General features: G+C 32.0%; 1 protein-coding gene across 3 annotated transcripts in view; it reads left to right on the top strand.

The window, feature by feature from the left end:
- LOC128986083 (tachykinins) overlaps window positions 1-21,430 on the top strand; it is an 85,509-nt gene that overhangs the window by 32,237 nt on the left and 31,842 nt on the right. Inside the window, exon 1 of one of the 3 annotated variants that reach the window (XM_054406214.1) lies at window positions 18,802-18,888. The exons of the other annotated variants lie outside the window; for them this stretch is intronic. The gene's annotated coding sequence lies outside the window, so the exon portion shown is untranslated. Of the gene's footprint in view, window positions 1-18,801; window positions 18,889-21,430 lie in introns of those variants that run through there. 3 annotated transcript variants of the gene reach the window in all.

The following is a 21,430-nucleotide window of genomic DNA, read 5'->3' as shown; positions in this document are numbered from 1 at the left end:
TATTTAATAAACAACCATAATTTGAACAAAAACATTTTTTTCCTTTTTTTTCTTTTTATGTTTTTTTTATTATTATATTTGACTATGAGTTTGTATGTTTATTATATATGCGTGTGTGTGTGCATCATAATAGTATCATGGAAATAGTTAATCCTGGGCCGGGCTGGTAGCCCCGTGTTAAAACCCGGGGCCGTCAATGCCTCTGTCACCCAGTTTCACCATTCCATATCATGTGTAAGTTTACACATGAGACAACCAAACACAATAATACTCATACTCATAAAATACTCATAAAACAACGAGTGATTAGCATTTTACAATACCAAAAGACTTTTTAAACAAGTTTGTGCATACAAATTTTAAACAACACATAGGTATGAAAATGTACTTTTATGAATAAAAACTAACAATATTTCCCCTATCCTGTCTCCTCACTTTGGGAAAAAAGCAACACCAGCAATCCATTCTAGTCCAGATCAAAATAGATGGAAGTAAAAAGTGAGGTTATGTAGCTCAAATCTTCATTCCTCAACTCATGCTTGGTTAATGACTACCAACATTATACATGAAAATGTTGATAAAATTAAAATAAATAAATACCAAGTCCTATAATAATAGCCTATAGTCCCCCCAGTTTATGTTAATAATAATAATAATAATAATAATAATAATAATAATAATAATAATAATAATAATAATAATAATAACAATAATAATAATACTAATAATAATAATCAGCCTTGGATTATTATGTTGACATCAATTCCAAACAATTTTATGCAGTTTGTCAAATGTATTAAGAATTAAAAATCTTAAATCAATAACCTAAATTACCTTTTGCTAGGTTTATTGAACAAAATAAACAACACAATAAGTTTGTCAATTCCATTAAAATGAATCTGTTTGCTTTCAAAACAACACTTTGAATACCTTGACTCATTCCGAATCCCAGGAAATAAATTAGTTATACTCGTTCAGTGTTGAGAAAGGTTTAACCAGTTTTACTATTATTGTTGAATACTAAACACACACACATTGCATCTATATACACATCATGGAAGACAGAAGTAGGGTCGAGGGGTGGTTATAGTAATTGAGTGTATAATAAACAGTTCGTGTTTGTAAAGGAGCCTCCACAGAATCTAATACACGACTCTGGGGACAGTCCGATACACAACAGTCCACTAATTAAGCAAACTTATTGGGTTAATTTATTGTAATTTATTACAACTAAAATCATATTCGTTGGGCAAGGGCCAGGGATCGAAGTACAAGAAAAAACACACTTTTGAGTAAATGGAAATTGAGTTCAAGCTGATTGTTTAGGACTTTTATTTTTAGGACAGTCTTTGTTAGTTTAGTTTAACAATCTTTACCCGTTTAACATGAATCTATGTACAAATTCTGTGTGTTCGTTTGTCTGTCTGTCTGTATTATATATTTCAAAATCCAGCGGAAGGATTTTAACTAGATTTTGGAATTATGGACTTATAGCCCTAAAAACGTGATTGACGATAGCCACTACCTCGGAAAAATCACATTTCACTACACAACCCATTAGAAAATGTAAAAATTTAACATTAGCCTTATCGGTAGCCAAGTTACTATTTTGGTTGAACAAAATAACAAGGAAAAAATAAAAAATAAACTTGTAGACTTGTAATTATAGCAAGCTATCCACAGTATACTAGCAAATTACAAAATGCAGTACAAAGGGGAAAACATGAGTTGCATCTATTGAGCAAAGCTTACAATGAAGATTTTATTGTTTGCGGTTGTTCTAACAAAATGTATTTCATTACTAGGGGAAGAATATTTGTCTACTTTTGTAGCTAATAAATTTATTGGTGCACCAGTAGGCATATCGCAGGGAACTGTGAATATTACTGAAAGAAAAAAACTAATTTAGTAACCAAAAGTCTTAGCACTGGGCTTGGGGTTTAGATAGTGGGGTTTAGATAGTAAAATTACAGGAACAGAAATAGATTGAACACTATTAACCAATACACCAAATTAACCGAGCAAGGTTCGGTCCCCAGTAATGAAACCGATATAAGATATCAGGTTTGATAACAATCGAGAAAACTAATTCTGATGTCTGGGTTACGAGCGTAATAGGAAAACCAGCTGTAGTTTCACAGGGGTCTGTTGCCGAATCATCTACTAGCAAGGTTATCCCTACTGTACATACCCAGTCGTGATGTTTTGTGATTGAACAACAGGATAAAACATGAATAATTTTTACTTGTGTACATAACACAACCCAATTGATATCGTGATCTAGTTCTAGTTGTTTATTTTAGCATGAGACAGAACCAGTTTAAACATAAAACGAATCCTCTTTCAGCATTTTTGACGAAAAGTTTCGTCCATTGGCTAGCTCTAATAAAAGAATTGTGACTACTGGTAGGTCTTCGGTTTTAGCGAATTTCCCTATAGGAAAGTAGCTATTACCGTAGGTCTCATGGTAAGACTTAAGCCCGGGACCGATTTACTTTTTCATTTTGATGTCTCCAGAGGCCAAAAACACCATTTGTTCAAATTTTTATATATGTATATATATATATATATATATATATATATACGTCCGTGAACGCGATAACTTGAGTAATTTTTGTCCGATTTTGATGAAATTTGGTTTAAAGGTGTAAAGCGGGATAAACTTGAATGAGTTCGCGAACCAACATGATCGGACCATGGGAACGGGGCTTTACGGGGGGTTTTATGGGGTAAAAATTGGTTTTTCTCACTTTTGACCCTCAAAACACAAAATTTCCCAATTTCTCTTTAGACCTTTTTAAAGAGCTTAAAAAAACAATTAATTTAGTATATAAAAGTATTTTTGTTCGGTTAATAGTAACGGAGAAAATTAAAAAAAATGTAAATTTAAAATTCCCATGTTATTCTTAAGGAGAATATTGTCAAATGGTGAAGTTTGCTTGTTTATGGATATATTTTGTATTTTGATCAAATTTATTTATTTTGTACTAAGCTATCAATATTTTTCAAAAACACACTTTATTAGTTTCCTTGTAGCAGCAAACCTAGGTACTCGTTAAACCTAATGTTATTAATATATATTTAATTGAAAATCAATTAAGACAAATGGAAATTCGCTTAGTCGGCAGGTTTGCTGCGGCGGGGGTATTTTGGTTTGTGGCGTCTTCTGAAGCTACCATTACTTTCGTTTTAGGAGGAATTAAAAAAAATTGCCTCGACGTTATATCACCCTTTCTCTTAGTCGCATGTTTACCATGTTGCAATGGTGTTAGGCTCAGCTCAGTTTGTAGATTGGTATTTTCCCACTGGACTGGTCCGAGTTAGTGACATATTGAATCGGAATGTGCTGTACAACGAAATATTTTGCTAAATATTGAGAAAAGCTTTGCTAAGCTAAGCTATGTATTTTTTAGAAGAATGGCTAGTTAATTTTCGTAATTTATGATAAGAAAATTAGACATCCGATACAACATTTGGACGGTTATACGATTTTTATTGTTACGATACAATCTTGAACAACTTGTGTTTTGTATTGCATCATATCCCGAAAGTGAGAGGACGAGTGTGGTTTGTCGATGATAACTGTGTCCTGCACACATGAACGCTGCTGTCAAAGGAGTGATAGAATTAAACCGTTCAAAGGGCCTAACACTGTTGGGCCATTATATTGTTGTCTCAACGATTGTCTGATGGGTGGAATACATTAGTTTAGCCAACATTCTCCTTTTGATAGTTTTATACACCTTTAGCCTTTAAACCACCCTTCATATGGTTTTAAAGAACATTTTTCTATCTATATTGATATTTGTTTACTGTATCTATAAATATTTAATTAGTTTTTTTTAGTTACAAATAAAATTATATTACCTAAAGATTATATTATGAATAAAATAACGAATATTCATTGTAAATCTTGATAGATCAAGGCAATTTTTATAAAATAATATAGATATCACTCATAGAAACAAAACATAAAATATTTTAATGTAACATAAACTATAACAATGATTGTATAAAAAGCATGTGGCAGTTAAGATATGAAGCAATGAGTTTTGGAGAGTGTACTCTGAGGAAATTATAAAGCACGCAGTTCTTTTTCATTAAAAAAGAGAGCGGTATTGCAACTTTCTCAGACATTTTGAAACTTGTTGGAACCCTGTTTCATTGTTTGTTTATCTGCTAACCTGGCTGTAACTGTTGCCCACGGGGACTTCATCTCACCAAGGTGCGTTGATTGTTCCCACTGGAAACATTACTGCAGTCCGTTGGAGTTGGTCCGGGCTTTCGTTGGGAAATTTTATAATCCTGACCTAATGAATTTAAGTAAAAAAAATATGTTTACAATATTCACCTAAATGATTAATTATATTAAAAATTGCACCGTTTGGTGACAGGGTGACATAAATTTCGTTGCATATTTTAACCAAAAACACGAGTGAAGAATGGGTCTAGAATTGAGTGAGATGATCTGTGTGGCTTTGTTACTGACCAAGACCAGCTGTATCATAAGCTTTGATCTAGTTCAAGTTCATAGATCATTCAATTTTGAACCATGAAAATGCGACACACTTTTCTCAGGATCTTTCTGGTAACCTTTTGCTTGTTAGGCGAGCATCAGCTTGCTCAGCTAGCCACCCAGCCAGTTTTATTACACAATGAAAAAAATCGTTTTACGCTACTAATTGTAAGATCAAAAAAATATCTCTATGATTGCTAACTTAAATTAATTGTTTGCGTGTCTTCGTTCATAATACACAAATTGTTTATATTATTATTTTTTTAAATACATTATTGTAATTTATATTTTTAGTTAAAATACTCGTATGAGTACTAGTAAAGAAGATTTATTAACACCTTATGCAGTCTTCAGGTGTGGGTATTGTTGAAAGAGTACAGTGCCAGAAACGTACAGTATACACTATACAGTATCATAGTTAATGTCATTAGTAGTTGCTGAGGGAGTCTTTTACTGTGTGATCACATACGTATAAAAAAAGGATAAATATTGAAAGTTAACATTTTCAGACTCTACAACAACAGTTAAGTTATTCATTAGTTAAAGGTTCGCATATCGAAAACTAAAATCTGTTCAGTGAAGAATGATTGAGGAATATATTTAGAAATAATGACGGCAAATCACAGAATTGTAGGGATAACATATTTATGGACGAGAAAATACCATGATAATGGTGGACAACAAATACAGTAGAGATTATTGTCCTCATCAGTTCGGAAACGTGTCAGTTAAGTGCAAACAGTCGTTATAGTCCCTCATCAGACACAATAAACACACATTCTCCCAAACATGGAGGCCTGATGATGAGCAGTGAGTCGGTTCTTTATATGAATCAAACCCCTCCCTTCTAGAACCGTTTAAAATGAGGAAAATATTGAATTCCGATCAAAGTTGTTCGTTTATAGCTCACATGACAAAAGGTCGACAATATAATAGTAACAGGGCTAAGGTTTGGACCATTCCCTTACGAAAAAACCTTTAAAAAATTAGTAAAATAAAATGACGAATTGGCAAGTTTTAATTTTAGTTTTCCGAAAAAATATTTTACAAATCTATTCATTGATAAAAACCTAGTTGTACAATGCCTTCTATTGATATTTACGCTTCATTTTAAGTTATTTGAAAACTATTTGGCTATTGACCAATCCATAAACCTAACTTTTTTCTTTGTTGTCATTGTTTTGTTTTAAAATAAGGAAAGATTTCACCAATAAAAAGATGTGAATTATAATGGTTGAGTGTTTTTTTCTAGTTGTATGCCGCGCCGATTAAATCTCTGAAAGAGACTACGAACAATGTACTAAAACTATTGTTGCAATTTTTTAAATAAAGATGAAGATTTTTCTTAAAACTTTTAACGAAAAATATCCTTTACAATCATTTCCGGTCTTTCAAGTAGGCCTAAAAAATTGGCTTAAAATAAAATTTTATATTTGTTTGGTTATTTTTCAATAAATTTAACCCAGTAAATAGTGTGAGTCCATTTAATTTCGAAAAATGATTGATAATAAATTTAGATTGGATCTAGATTAGATTAAATTTAGAACCTCTTGGTGTTGGGTTTATTAATAAACGATTAAATATAAAGAATTATATTTACAAAACCCATTGAGAATATATACATACATCCTAAAAATGTAATACAAACAATACAGAATTTTCATTGGAGTGGACGCAGTTTTAGTAGAAGAAAATTGCATTACAAAGTCATTAAACCGGCTATTGAACTTTGCTAGGCTTTGATTAGTCCAATCGGCCTGAGCCTGATCAGATAATAACTTGTACATTGCATCTGTATGCAATATGTCTCAGTTACTGCGTTCATCAGAGCTCTTAGTTGTTGCACAATTATTGAAAATCGTCATTTAGGAATTGTTAATTAAGTTTCCAAACGACTATTCCTCTTGCGACCCTTTTATTTCATAGTAAGCTTATGTGATTTGTATACCTTGTTTTCGTTGAGATAAACATAAAATAGCATTTGTTACGATTTGTTTCTGTAAATATCAAAACTTTATTAAACTGATAAATAAACAATATAAAACATAAACAACCCCTCAATTGTATTTACATTTAGCTAATATATCAATTATTCGTATCAAGCAATATAACACCCGTAAACAAAACCAACTTAAAAGATTATACGAAGTGTCTTTTGTAGTTGACTAACTTCAAGAGGCAAAGTAGCTGAGTTTGTCATTCAATCTAACTTAGAATTGTACTGCTTAGGCTGATTTGGAGAACAAACTTTTCTGGATTAAATCATGGAATCCCTATGAAGCAAAATATTTGTCTTAATAAGCTATTTTAATTGGTGGGAAGAAAAATTAGTATTCTAACCATTAAGGTGTTAAAACACTATGTTTTCAATATGTAGAGTGTCGGATTGATAATTGGATGCTATGTTTAAGTGAATTGAACAGTTTTATGTTTAATGAATTGGGTAGTTTTATGTATAATGAGCTAATAATATCCAATATCAATATTATTGAAATACTCGAGATGTTTTCTCCTATGTTGCGTTATACAACTTAATTTTGTTTATACAATTTATTGTGATCATTATTTAAACATATAAACGGAGCTACGTTCCACTGATTTCACATTGTCAAAAGCAACATCATTGATAGCCGGAGTTTTTGAGTTTACATCTCTGCAGTATGTTTCTAACTGTTCAAATTTATTAGTAAAGGAAAATTTGGATTTTATCTGTCAATCAGTTTTTGAGATGGAGACACCACCTAGGTGTGTATTTTAATTCAACGATAATGTGGCCTAGAACAGCTGGGTTCAGTTTCAAAACTTTTTGAAAGTCAGAAAATCTAGTTTGACAATTCTCTGTGTATACGGTAAACGCTAAGGTAAAAAAATTAGGTTAAACCTTTCCTTAACAATTTGTAAGGAAATTGTTGTAAATTCATTAAAATGTTAGTGTTAAAAGGACCTTAAATTATCCTTACTTCAAACATAATACTACAATTTACATAAAATATTGTGGAAGGGGGCAAGTGTTGTGGAATATTCATAACGTAATTGAGTTATGGCGTGCAAGTATAAATGAAAAATATTTTAGTCTTACTTAGTACGCAAAAAACCCTTTAATCGATAATAAGTATCAAACTGAACAACCTAAAGTCAGTCAGATATACAAATACAAAGAATACATTTAATTTCTGTGGAACAAAGCTTGAGTGTGCGTTTATTGTAACTTATTGCATACCTGTACAATATCGTGGAAGTTTGTAAATGGCCGTAAAAGCAGCAGCGGTGTGGAGAGTATACCTTCATTACCAGTTTACGTCGCCGAATAATTTAATGCAAACCAAAATAATTAAGAGTTTTAAACTTTTGCATGGCGCAACGAGTTTAAAAAGTCCTCTAATTAAGGAAATACTGGATAACTTTCCTCGAAGATTGTGTTGTATAATGAAAATCTGTGTTAACCGAATCATTATAAATCTAATGACTCATTTTCTAAATCTTTATATTAATTGCCAGTTTGGCAGTATGAAACGTTTATAGTTTCTGTAATCAAACTGTCACATAACAGCGATGTTGACATTCAGCCCCAACATTTCCGGGAAAAATACATAATTCATTCAAGACTCCACACAGATTCTTAGGTGTTGTCTCTTGGTCAAATACAAATGCAAATAACTCTGACTTCGTTGTTTAAACTGACAGCAATACAAAATCTTCATATTTTTTATTTTATTATTTTAAGGAAAAGGTATTAATACAAAAAATGTATATAACGAACCACTTTTTGTAGACAATATCCAATGATAGCCAGAACCAAAACAAATTTAACTGAGCTACGTCAAAAATATATACATTAAAAACAAAAATATCAGCACGTCTAAATTCAACAGTTGAAAGTTTTTAAATTTTTCTATTTCGACTTTAGTGAGTTTACTACTAGTTTTTGGGGAAAAGGTTTTGATAGGTCATGCTAAATATAATCGAGTTTGGCCGAATCATTATGACTCGGCTCTGTTTTGGACGTTTGATGGTGTTTTAATGATACTAGCTTTTGACTTATCACAGAAACTGTGTTCAAAAATGGAAATAGATGATGCTGAAACCCTTAACACGAATTACCAAATGGTACTATTAAAGCAAATAAGAATTTTTTATAAAATCAAATAACATTCTTTAACGGTTACAAAACATTGAGAAAACTGAGCATGGCTCATAATGAGCACATCTAAAGAAATAAACTATTATATTGAAATCATCAAATTTATTTATTTTAGTATATGTCTGTTGTTTGTAATGAAATAAATTGTAGAAAAGGGACAAAATTGCACCAAGTGTGATAAACGTTTGCCATCATATAAGTTAGCGTGTAAGTGGGACAGAAAACAGTAGCATTGATTGCAGAAAGCTCCTTGATAATATATGCGGTTATAAATCGGTTTCTGCCAAACTTGTTGACACGTTATTTCCTAAACACATCGTGGACAGGTTAGCTACAAATGCATAGCCCGTCCTACCCAGCCTGATATAATATCTCAAACCTTTCTATGACTTACTGCATGCATCTATTTGAAACTAGAGTAATTAATTATGACTATTTTATGGCTACTTTCAAAAATTTAAGATGTTATTATTTAAAAATTGAATGGTAGTGAAAAATTAAGTTGTTATTTATGCAATTTTACCGGACTTATAATAACTTTAAGTCAAAATTAAAAATGTTGGTAACCATATATGAAAAATATTATCTCAGCGTCCCATGAGAACAACACACACTCTAGGCTGAGCTGAACTGATTATTGCAACCTATCTTCTGTCTATATTAGAAAACTTCAACTGAACATAATTATTAAGCACACACCAAGAATGGGTCAAACAGCTTCCGGTTTTTAACCCTGTAAAGTGTATTAAATGTTTACCCTCCATAGTAAATGTTTTTTAATTTTACATACCGTATCTTTTGTTGGTATAGTGAAATTGTCACAGTCATTGATGCAATTTCAAACATGAATTTATTCCTGTGCATACGACGTAAACATTTTGCTGGAAACCGATTGATAGTTCCGCAATGAACGACCAACTTCATTAAGCACTAGTTTAACAGGTTATATCATAGTGTTCCTAACAGTGGTTGATATCAGAGCAAGAGGTCAAATAACCTGTTACGGGAGCAATTAGGGAAATGATCGCAGAGTAACCGGCACCGGTAACGGCAATGTTGATTATGTAGCTGATTTAAGTTAAAACTGGCAAGCCAACATTTATACGAAGTACCTAAATTGTGTACTATACATTTTTTATATAGAAAGGTTGCAAATAATTAAATTTCTGCATATAAGAATAAAATATAATGACTTACAAATTACATTTTCCTACAGTCACCCGACAAAGTTGGCTTCCCTGTACTGTTTATAGTACAGAAAGCTGCTAATTGCTGCATATTTATACTTTGCCGTACGGTTTATACTTTGCCGCACGGTTTATACTTTGCCGCACATCAGGATTCCAACCAAACAACACAAAACAGCGTGGTTTTATTATGCACGTAATCCGTGTACGCTTGGAAATAGGTTGGCAACACTTAAAGATGATAATACTATGAACAGCTGATTGACTATTATAACTACGATTTAACCTGTCATTTCGTGTTTATAGTTTTGGTATTTCTGAACTTTCTGGACTTTTCTTTTAAACGTTTTTAAAACATTCCTACGGTCTTAATAAACAAGAAAATACCTTTAAAGCATTTTTTTTAGGCGCGGAAACCACTTCAAATTACAAAAACATACGGAACTATATTTATTTATGTTTTATAGTGACTGTAGGAAAAATATAATGTGTAACACGAGTGAAAAAGGCCTTTGCTGCACTCGAGATCATTCCGCACTCGCCTGCGGCTCGTGCGTAAACATTGCTCTCGTGTGCAGCAAAGTGCCACTTTCACCACTAGTTACACAAATAACTATTGATATACTGTATACGACGCCGATACATGAGGGGATATATGAGGGACGATTGTTGGAATTAATGCATAGCTTTGCTACTGATTACAATCAGCTGGTTTTATAGCGAGGGCATTTGCGTCTAGTTCAGGACCTAAAAAACCAATACAGTAACTAGATTTTTTCAGGATCAAACTTAAATTTTTTTTGCCATGCGAGTTAATTAATGACAAGATAACACGTATCGAACGGTGAGGAAAAGTTTTAAATTTAATAAATTTTAATAATTAATTTAAGTAATCTTTTAATGTGTTTTCCTTTTGAAAACTATAATAAGGTATTTTTGTTCAAATTGAAATCCGTTTGATTAACTTTTATGTATATCCAAATAATTGATAGAATCAACGAAGAATGGGATTTTAGGATCAGGGCCACAAATCTTACAGCTATTTCCTTCCTAACAAAATGTACAAAATATATCTTTTTGACTCTAGTTTCCCCAATCATTAGAAGTTTGGTTACGATAAAACTGACTATCTTTGAGAATAACCTTACATAGTCTTGTTTGATCACATCTATAGGATCAAATTATTAATAATAGGTTAATGTATCACACTTGGTTTGATAACACACTGAAATTAAAATTAAGGGAGTTTAAAGAAAATATTGTTATAAACAGTTTATGACTTAAATTGATTTTAAATGCATCTTTAATCAAATAATATGGACTTCCTTACTGGTATTTCAATTAATAATCAAACAAACTTTTACCAAGACATAATCAATCTGACAAAGCCATTAGTTGTAGCCTTATCCTCTAGGGATGAATCGCCCAGGACTAGACAGTAGACACAGTCTGCAGTAACAGGTTGTTACGGTAATCCGTCTGCCGAGCTCGGTAACACTTACTGTAATCTACGGTTAATCTTCAGTAGGTAAATTACCCTGTTTTGTGGCAAACTATGTCATTCTACTGGACAAGTTCAAAAATAGTTACTTCAAACTGAACTATTTTGTACTGATTATCTGTACAATAACATATAGTCAAATATAATCAAATCATCCTTTTTAGCAACGGAAGAGTGGGTTTATTGCATGTACCTTGAAAGAACAAAATATAGTTCTTTTTACACCATCGAAAAAGGTGGCCGTGATTTAAAACTATATAAACAACTCATGGATCAGTGGCTCAGTGTTGGCCGGTAGTTATTTACATCGTTGGTGGTTTAACGCCGCCGTTGGGTTTTTTTATGGGGTTACTTTAAGAATATGTAAATAAAGTATGTAACAAAATTTATGAGTTTATGCATGTTTTAATACATTTCTGAATATTTTACTATTAATAGGGCCTTTTTATTAAGCTTTGAAATCATGAAACCTTTTTCGATGACACTGTTTATAGCAAAAATAACATCCTATACACTTAAAATCAAATCAATCGGGGAGGGGGCCTTTTGGTAAAAAAAATGTAAGAGGGAATACAATATTTTTTTCTAATCATTTTTGGTGGAAATATACACCTTACTGGTGGTTAAAATAACTACCTATAGCATTGTACAGTACGTTTAGATTGGTGGTTTTCAAAATAGTCAGCCTTATTCGTACGATTGTTTAATGTAATATTTTAGAAACTATAATAATCTTCTAACGATGTAAAATACTATAGCGGTTTCTTTAATTCAACAAAAATTTAAATACTTCCTAAGCCTACACAAACATTATCAAACTGTTAACCCACCACTATTAAATACAATGGACAATATTTAGAATTGTCATTTGGAGAAAGTAACGATTAATTAGCTTCTATTGTTATACCTTCTCTGATGTAATTACTACCTCTGTTTCGTTGCCCAACATAAATTGTAAATAGCTTGCAAAAATTATTCTTCTTTCGCTTGGTCATGAAAATGTTAATTTTATCTAAATATTAACTAATATCTTTACAAGTAGAGTAGGCCTAATTGGTCAATAAAAGTAAAATAAACATTCTGCATATCCATATACAGCACAATCGTAAATACACGTATAAAAATCAGTCAAAAAATATTTAAAATTTCACATTTTTTACGTTAGAATATAAAAAGATTTCTAACATACCCTCGAACCAATGCCTATTTCCTGTTGGTTTAATATCGTAGTATTTATCCTAACCACTAAATACTCTATGCTTACAGCTGTTGTATTTTTGATTCTATAAAATAATGATAATGCCGATATTGTGTTACATTACAATCATTTGTAACCTAGAACGTTAACAAGAAATCCTTCTAAAAACTTGACACTTGAATAGAAAACGAACAAACGTTATTTTAATGTTATATTTGGAGCTTACGTATAGGCTTAACGTGATCAACCTCACGTCTTGCAGGCAGGAGTGATGCTACAATCTTGTCAATGGGTGATCACACACCGCCTCCTAACACATATGTTATCTGTCAATACGGAGCTTGTACTGACTGCTTGGCTTCCTATGGCACAGTGAAATAGTAGCTTAACAATTTCCTTGGCACCATGTTATGAATATCCATATGGAGTGTTGTTACTTCTCTGACCCACCTTTTATAACAAGAAGTATTTTATCATACCCATTTAGCAAAGGTGAATGTTATCTTATTATCAAATAGGTAAAATAAAAGGGTGTCGACAAACTACTTAAATATTAGTTTTTACACTTTTTAAATACTTTTAACTCCGATGAGCTATAATAACAGTTAATGTAGTTTATATGTATTAATGACCAGTGTAATGCGATATAAAGCCATATATGCCAATAAAGCTATTTTAGCTTAAAAACTCTTAAGGGAAAGCGGTCCAACCCATTAAAGTTTTGTGGATTGCCGGGAATTGAACCCTTCCCACCCACACCGAAGTCCGAGACGCTAACCACTAGGAAAGCAAAACACCCAAATGCATTTTGTTGTCGACAAATTCAGATGAGGGCTAAATCCTTAAGGCATTGGCTAATATACTTCGGTACTTTTTGAAAAATTATTAATTTGTATGATGACAATAAGTGACCAATCGCAACAATATAATTATAACAATGTATGTAACCATTAGCTGTGAAATTACTTCAAATGCGATCTCAAAACAATAAAATTACAATTTATTGCTTACTTAGAAAACCACGAATTCTACAAGGTTTAAGAATATTTACAATGTAGCAACTCAAAACTTCGCATCGAAAACAGTTAGTTCCAGTAAAAAATTTGAAATGTTTCTTCTTAGTGTGGAAGCTTCAATACACTTGAAAGTACACTTGTAAGCTTTCTCCCTAAACTGAAAGGCAAATAGATGGAACCTCCAGTTGAAATATGGAACCGAGGCAAATAACTCGTTACTCGGCCTCTAATTAGTGGCAGGTTCGCTCTCCCATCTTGGCTCAGTTGTATCGCGATGTGTTACTGTACTGGAGTGACAGACGAGCATCGATACTGATGTAATGAATAATACTTGATAAGTCATAAAGTTACATTATGGTTTAGGTACGTAACGTGAGTCAGGTAAAAATTGCAATGTAAATTCTTTCAATAACCATAGCATGGAGATCAGCATTCATAAAGTATTAAATAAAACTTACATTATACGTGTTTTGAAGGCGTTTAGGTTTATGATAACTCCAATTTGAAAGCTTGGCTTTATAATCGGTTAACAATCATTCAACAAAAACCTTTAAAAAAAAATCTTTTTAATGGTTCAAAACTGACTTAATTTTCTTTATGGAACTTCAATAAACGATCTTACACAGAACATACTTCTGGTATTATATACTCCAAAAAAATGTGTTCCTTTATTCACATATATCTCGAACTGTTATTATAGTGCTGAAAGTGTCAACAGCATACGTTAAGGTAAACTCAATCAATCGTGAATATAAAACGGCTTCATGTTCAGGCACTTGCAACTAAATGTTTTTACATGGACAAAGAAAAATCATTTTACCCTTTATAATTCTTATTCAAATTGTAATTGGCTTCCATTTTTATCTATACAGTATTTTCTGTTTAAAGTTAATTATTGAAGTTTATGTTATTTGAAAGATTTCTGAGGAAATTTACACTATAGTGAATTAATAGAATGTTTTCTTAAACTGCTACTTCACTGATATTGTTATATTTTAGACTACATTATCAAGTACCTCTAATACTATTGCAGCTATCGATACTCAACGCATATTGAGGTGATGCGATCGTGATATGTAGCCTGCTTCTGCCAGATAACCAATTGTAGACAGCAGTGTGGCCTGTCTTTGATATATCAGTAGATAACAGTTAGTGTTCATTTAAAATAAAAAATAAATAAATGCTAGCTGCTAATTAATTGGAACACGTATTTTTAAATAGGTAATCGAATGACCATAAAATGTAAAAAAAATATTCTTTAAAACCTAAACGAGACCGTCAGGTGAAATATGTGTGGATGGAAAACAAACCAGTAACAAATCATGCATACAGAGATTTATTTAATTTTTGATTTATTTTTTGTTGAGTTATCAGTTTTCTTAGAAAGTTTTAACTAAATATATTTTTCTAGAGGCTATTTTATTATTGACAACATAAGTTATTTTATTCTTGGTCGTATTAAAGCTGTTTGAGATGAAAAGTGGTCATGTTTAATGTACGTTTATTATATTGACTTCGTAATTACAGAAATTTGTACTTTTAGGATTAAAATAATAATTCGATCTGTTGCAATCACTTGGTGAATGGCGTAAAACTGACAATGGTAACTACTGACGCTTGAACCTCACAATGATATCTGCCTGTCCCACACACTCACTGTCAATGGCCAGCTTCTCTGACCACTGCAGACTGCGGTCAACTATCCACTCAGATGAATCATAAAGAATTATACAAGATTCGTTGCCTAAGTCTAAGTGAGGCACAAATATTCGAAATAAATGGTTATAAGTATGATAAGCTTTGTCAAGAATTATGATATAAACAATAATATTAGATATATAATTTTGTGATAGATATAAAACGCGTTTATCTTTAACAACAATACTTGATAAATATACAATAGTACATAGATAGTCGTGCTGGTAAAAATATGAAAATAAACAAATAAACAATGTGTTAATTCATATTCAGCAGGTGCTATGCATGTTTACTTGGATTTACTGATAGAGCACATGTCCCCACATACAGGATTTGTTTTGTGAACAAATATATTTTACAATGCATAGACTGCATCATCAATATACTCTTAAAGGAACCTGTTTAAAAAAATGTAAATTAAAGACGTGGCTTACTAACAACTGTTCCTTTGAGATTTAAAAAAAAAAAAAAAAAAACTAAACTTAAAGATGAGATCGAAACTAACCTTCTATTTTTTAGTTATAAAAATAACCTTAGTTAAAATAAAAATCTTCTATTAATCAATGGCTGAATTCCATTATGTTTGCCACAAACCACTTAAATAGAGACTTAGAGATTTAGATTAGACTAGACACTTAGACACTTAGAGACTTGGACGGCTAGATACTGTTATGTCAAATTGAAGAAGAAGGTGGGAGTTTTGATGACGATAGACGTACAAATCAGGAATAGCCAACAGTGCAGTACCGATATCAGAGATATTAGTAGGCGTATGCCATTATCCATGCACTGGTATGAAAAGCATACGTACCAGACATATATTTGCATTTATGTCCTTCGGTTTTAACGCCTACTAATCTTTAATGAAAGCCTTATTACCACGGTCTAAAAAGTATTCTGGTCATCATTGCTTATACAACTATAAAAAGTTCTAACAATAATTAAGTTTTTTTACTAAGCAGTGTTTCAAAAAGTATTGTTTAGATTATATTTAAATTAACATAGTTTTTATTGTAGTTCATTCTGGAGTTGTACCTTTCGGTAAAAGCGTGTCTTAGCATCACAGGAATTCGTGTTGCATCAACAAGTCCCAAATATCTATGAAGAGTGTTTAACAAATGACAGAAGTCCCAGAAAACTCAATAAAAAGACTCACTTCGGAGTTATGCCTTTCGTAGCAATGATTTTCGGACCAATGCCACACATCAATAATGTAGCCACAGTCAGCAGTACAGTGCCAAGGTAATGGCTCTTAAGAGTCGGGAGTCAAGTGTTGGGGACAAAAGCGTTGATTACACGCTCAAAGTTACAATGGCTTCTGTAGGTCACCGGTTGGAGTTTTAAAACTTTTAGTGGTAGGACCTATGCTGTTTCTTACTTAGTTGTATCTGAAAACTCGTAGCATTAAATAACCTAAAATCCTCAGAATAAAAGGTTTATGCTCTTGAAAAACATCAAAAACAAGGTTGACTTTAAGATTGTTTTAACATAATTATTTTAGCTGTACATTTCAAAAGCATAGCTGTTATTTTATTTCATTAAGGTATTTTCACATTGAATGTTACACAATGTTTGGTTTTGTTAGGTTGTGAGGATATACGTTGAAACACACGCATATACACATTATATTTAAAGATCCAACCCTAGGGAGTAAAAAGCATTTGTTTAAAGTTAGCTGTTGTAAACTCATTTGTTGTAAACGTCGATTATAAGCAATCGCATTTATCAAAACTATGTATCGACTGATTTTATCAGTTGTAGCTTATTTATCACAACTGCTTATTGTTTTTTTCAGTTGGGCCTCCTACACAATAGCTCGACGTGCCGATATTATAATATACACTAACACAATCGATATAGGTCACAATGTAGGTTATATTTTCATGACAAGACTTTCGAGCTTAGTTTGTTATATAATGATGCAATATGACGAAAGATAATATAGTTCATTTCAAGGGCAAAAAGGGCCTTTTCAACCTTCGCCCATTTCCCGTGAAACTTGAGCACGGGTTGGAAGAGACACTTACGCCCTAGTAATAAAATATAGGTTACTATTTTTTATTTTAGGTCCATATAGACAATTTTTATTTTTTATTTCACAGGAAATAGTTTTTAATTTTTGTTTTAATTATATGATGGATGGCAATAGAATACATTATTAGGAATAATTTATCCAAATCCTTTCTACATGCAATGTTTTTATCTTCACGTTTGTCAATCACCAATTTACAATATCGAGTAAGACACTAGGTAAAAACGTAGTTTTGTGTTTAACCAGATTAAAATATTTTTATTTAGGAACCCTTTGCCATGATATTGCAAAAACGTATTTCCTTGTAAAACAGAGTTCCTTGTTTAGTGACCTCAGTTGAGTATTTTATTCTGTTACCTTTACGGCAACCATAAGCATTTCCCATTTACAGTACAAGAGCGTTTCCCATATAATACAACCTTACTACCTTGCTCTATCAGATGTTGAAAGCTCATGTTTAAAGATATTTTGCAACTTTCCTAATTTAAAAGACTAGGTGTACAACTAACAGTTTCGTTATTTAAGACCAGGAATCTTAACAAAGTTTATAAAATGTCAATATTCCTCAGTTCCATACTTTATTTTCATAATTAAAAATATAAAACTCCATTTCAATCATTGGTATTATTATAGATTTAAATTGATTACGTTTTATTCTATCCACCATTTAAATTTAGTTTAATCAATAAAAGCACCTTCTTCGAGTCACATTATTAATTTTATATTTTTTTTGGTGGTTTAAACGATGGTAAACTTTTTTGATGGATTCCTTCACTGTTGATATTTAATAAATTAAAATATAAAACTTGTGAAAAATTCTATCTGCTAATAATTTAGATACACTGTTTTATTAAAATATGTAAACAAAAGTTTAAGTATGTAATAGCAGCTTGTAAGTGCCTTCACTTTGAGCCATCTCCATTCAATCTATACTGTACTTAAATATTACTGTACCTAAGTTCACAAAATATTAACCTTGTACTGTAAAATAGCTTATTTCAACATTATGAAACATGTTTTACTTAACAGTCTAAATTATCCATTAAGTTGAACATGTTTCCTATCAAAATTTGTAACATTGTAGAGTGGACTGGCATTTTTGTAGAGTATTGAATATTTGTATGGAAAAGATTTTGAGTTATATAGTTTTTGCAAACATTTTGGAAATTCTATTATTTTTCGGTGTTACGAAATAAAGTCTTTTAACTTGAGATCCCTCCCGTCTCGGATAAATAAATCGGACTAATAAATACTCAGGGTAGATTTAGAAATGTAACAATTTTATATCTAAAATGAAAGTGATTGCTTGCAGAGTTTTGCAGTTTATAGTTTGTAGTTTGTTTGAGTTTCAATTACCCGATATAGCATCGGCATGCGGCCGATATTGAAACACGGGTTCTGTGAACCTTTTATTGATAGTTGAAGCTGCTTGTAGTCACTCATTCGCCAATGACAGAGCCATATGTTACATGGCTTGGCACTCTGCTGTACTTGTGATACGCGGTATCACAAAACAATCCTTGATAATTGGACTGTGTGTTGCCAACAACAGTTGTCCTACCAGCTGCACTTCTAGCACGCTGCAACTTGCTCTAACAGGTACACTTTACATTTTATGCCAACGCCTTAGAAATGTAAAACAACAAGGATTTTACACATAACAGAATGTTATATCGTGTAGTTCATTAAGGAGAGTCGTATTTTAATTATTTAGTTAAAATAAATAATATAAATAACCTTCATTATAAATATGACACCTTAAAGAACGACATTTGCTCGAATTAAGTATTTCTTTTATGTCTACGTTGAAGTGGCCTTAAAAATACGTTACTGTGTAAAGCATACAACACAACCTAAACAAAAATATACAGATTCATAATTGAAGGAGTATAATGCTGACCAATTGCAGGGAATCCAGTGTAAGTTGTTTAAGCACGTATCAATTGTGTCATGTTAGTAATTTACATTGATTTCGTTTTCCAAACATTCACTAATTCTAGTTATTAGTTTACATTTCAAACGTAGGTAGAAGACTGAAGCATGTACAGAGGGATTACCGAGCACCTGCTGACTGCTTGTATGTTATGTTTCAATTAGAGGTCCTCCAAAGTGACGAGGACAGCCTACACCGGTGAAGGGGTGATGGGGAGGCAAACTGCATGTTAATGTTTTAAACCGTCTCAAACACTCAATTACGACCTGGCGTGGTTTATTCACGTGACCAGCTCATTTCAAGGTTATGCCCACGTAGAGCAGTCAAGATAGTTATGTTTAGTTCTACCCGGTAGAACTCTCTTGCACACAATAATGACTGAAATTTGTCTATGTTTAACATTCATGATCTGTCTAAATAATGAGATGTATTAAACTTATGTTACAGGTACGTTTTGCAGATTGTAAAATTTCGTAAGTGAATTTCGTACTTTTTTCTTCCAAAACGGAATAGCTTAAAATAAATTCCCTTGGGTAAGTTAGGGGGATAAAATAAGCTATAGGCCTATAAGTTAACTAAATGCTTCGATGTGTTTGGTTAAAAACAGATAAAATATAATAAGCATGTATAATTTTTGCAATGATTAATGCACTGTTACCATCAATAGAAAAACACTCATTTCTTTTACATAGGCCAAACAAAAATTGTAGGCAATAGTATATTACACTACTAGTCGCGAAAGTGGCCCATTTTTGGATGAGATAGTGTTTTACATGCGAGTCGAGCATGGGAAACATTATCGAGCCCCAAAATGGGACTTTCGTGACGATTATTAAACAATACTTTTTATCACGATGATAAATCTACTTTATCAAACATAAAAAAAATATCTGATATTTCGTAATGTATTCATTTTTCTAATCTAACACAATACGGCTGTACAATTAATTGAACTGTAAAATTCTGCTGATTGAACATAAACAAACTGCCAAAACAATGTATTTTTAATTAAAACACAATGGTGTTCACTCCTTTTGAGCTAACCGGGAACTTCAGTTGCAACTTTGTTGATGTCAGGCAAAGTATTGTTTGTGTAGCGAAAGTAATGTTTATGTCAGGAAAAGTCAGCTGATCACTATTTGTTTTTGGTGTATGGAAATGGACAATTTTCGAAGATCTCAGCTATATGGAAATGGACTGTTTTTGAATAATGATTGATGAAAACGTATAACCAAATCAATTTTTATCGGGTGTACGAAACCAAAACTTAATACTTGTAAAAGGTTTTTTGTTCACACAAACTAGCGTCACTTCGTGACTTCAATATCGGTGATATATTTGATATATAGTTTATAAGGGCTAAAACGTGTATTTCTCATCATATACCTATTATTTTCATTGCGTATGCGATCTCTTCCAGGTATCTTAAAAAATTACAAATACTAATGAAACATATCCTACAGTGAAAATACAAAATCTAACGGAAGTCATTTTCTTCAAAAATGTTTAACAAATAACGTTACACACAAACTATGAAATTTTAAAAGCCTATAGAACAAAGGAGTTTTACGGGATACAGGCCTAAACCAAACACGCAAATGACACATCGTGAGAAAAGACCTTTTTATTGATACCCAATATGCCTGTAAAAATAAATATTTAGGTGTCTATTTGCCGCACACACAAATCCAACAAATTCTTTCATAAATATAGATTAGATCTATTACATATAAATGGTTTATATTTAACCCATTTATACGATCCGTTGTAGTAGAACACTACTAGGACACTACACTATGAGATGTATTATACGATTTAACTCTTCAAAAACCTGTCTGGTTACTATTTTAATATTTTTTACTGATAATGTAATATTGACTGGATTACCAAACGACGGGTTTTTTATAGCTGCGTGGACAGCTTTGGACAACTTTGCGGCAGCATCGTTATTCACCCTAGCAAAGTAAAAAAGGCATATGCTGTAGTTTAAAAAAGGACTTAAAATCGTTTGGACTTACATACCAACGTAAGTGCCAAACCGTCTCACTAGTGGCTGAACAATACTTACGTTACGTTAAGTGATTCAACTACAGTATACGACTGCCATAAGCTTCGTAGAGGAGAACTGCATTGTGTTACTAATTGGTATTTGTTTACTTGCGCGGTTAGCTCAGTTATGAGTTTATTTATCCGGTAATTAGTCTCTTG

The sequence above is a fragment of the Macrosteles quadrilineatus genome, unplaced genomic scaffold (genome assembly GCF_028750875.1).
Source record: "Macrosteles quadrilineatus isolate MER2022 unplaced genomic scaffold, UCM_ALF_1.0 Scaffold_1__1_contigs__length_201487025, whole genome shotgun sequence".
In the NCBI taxonomy this organism is placed as follows: domain Eukaryota; kingdom Metazoa; phylum Arthropoda; class Insecta; order Hemiptera; family Cicadellidae; genus Macrosteles; species Macrosteles quadrilineatus.
This window is presented reverse-complemented; position numbering and strand designations above follow the sequence as displayed.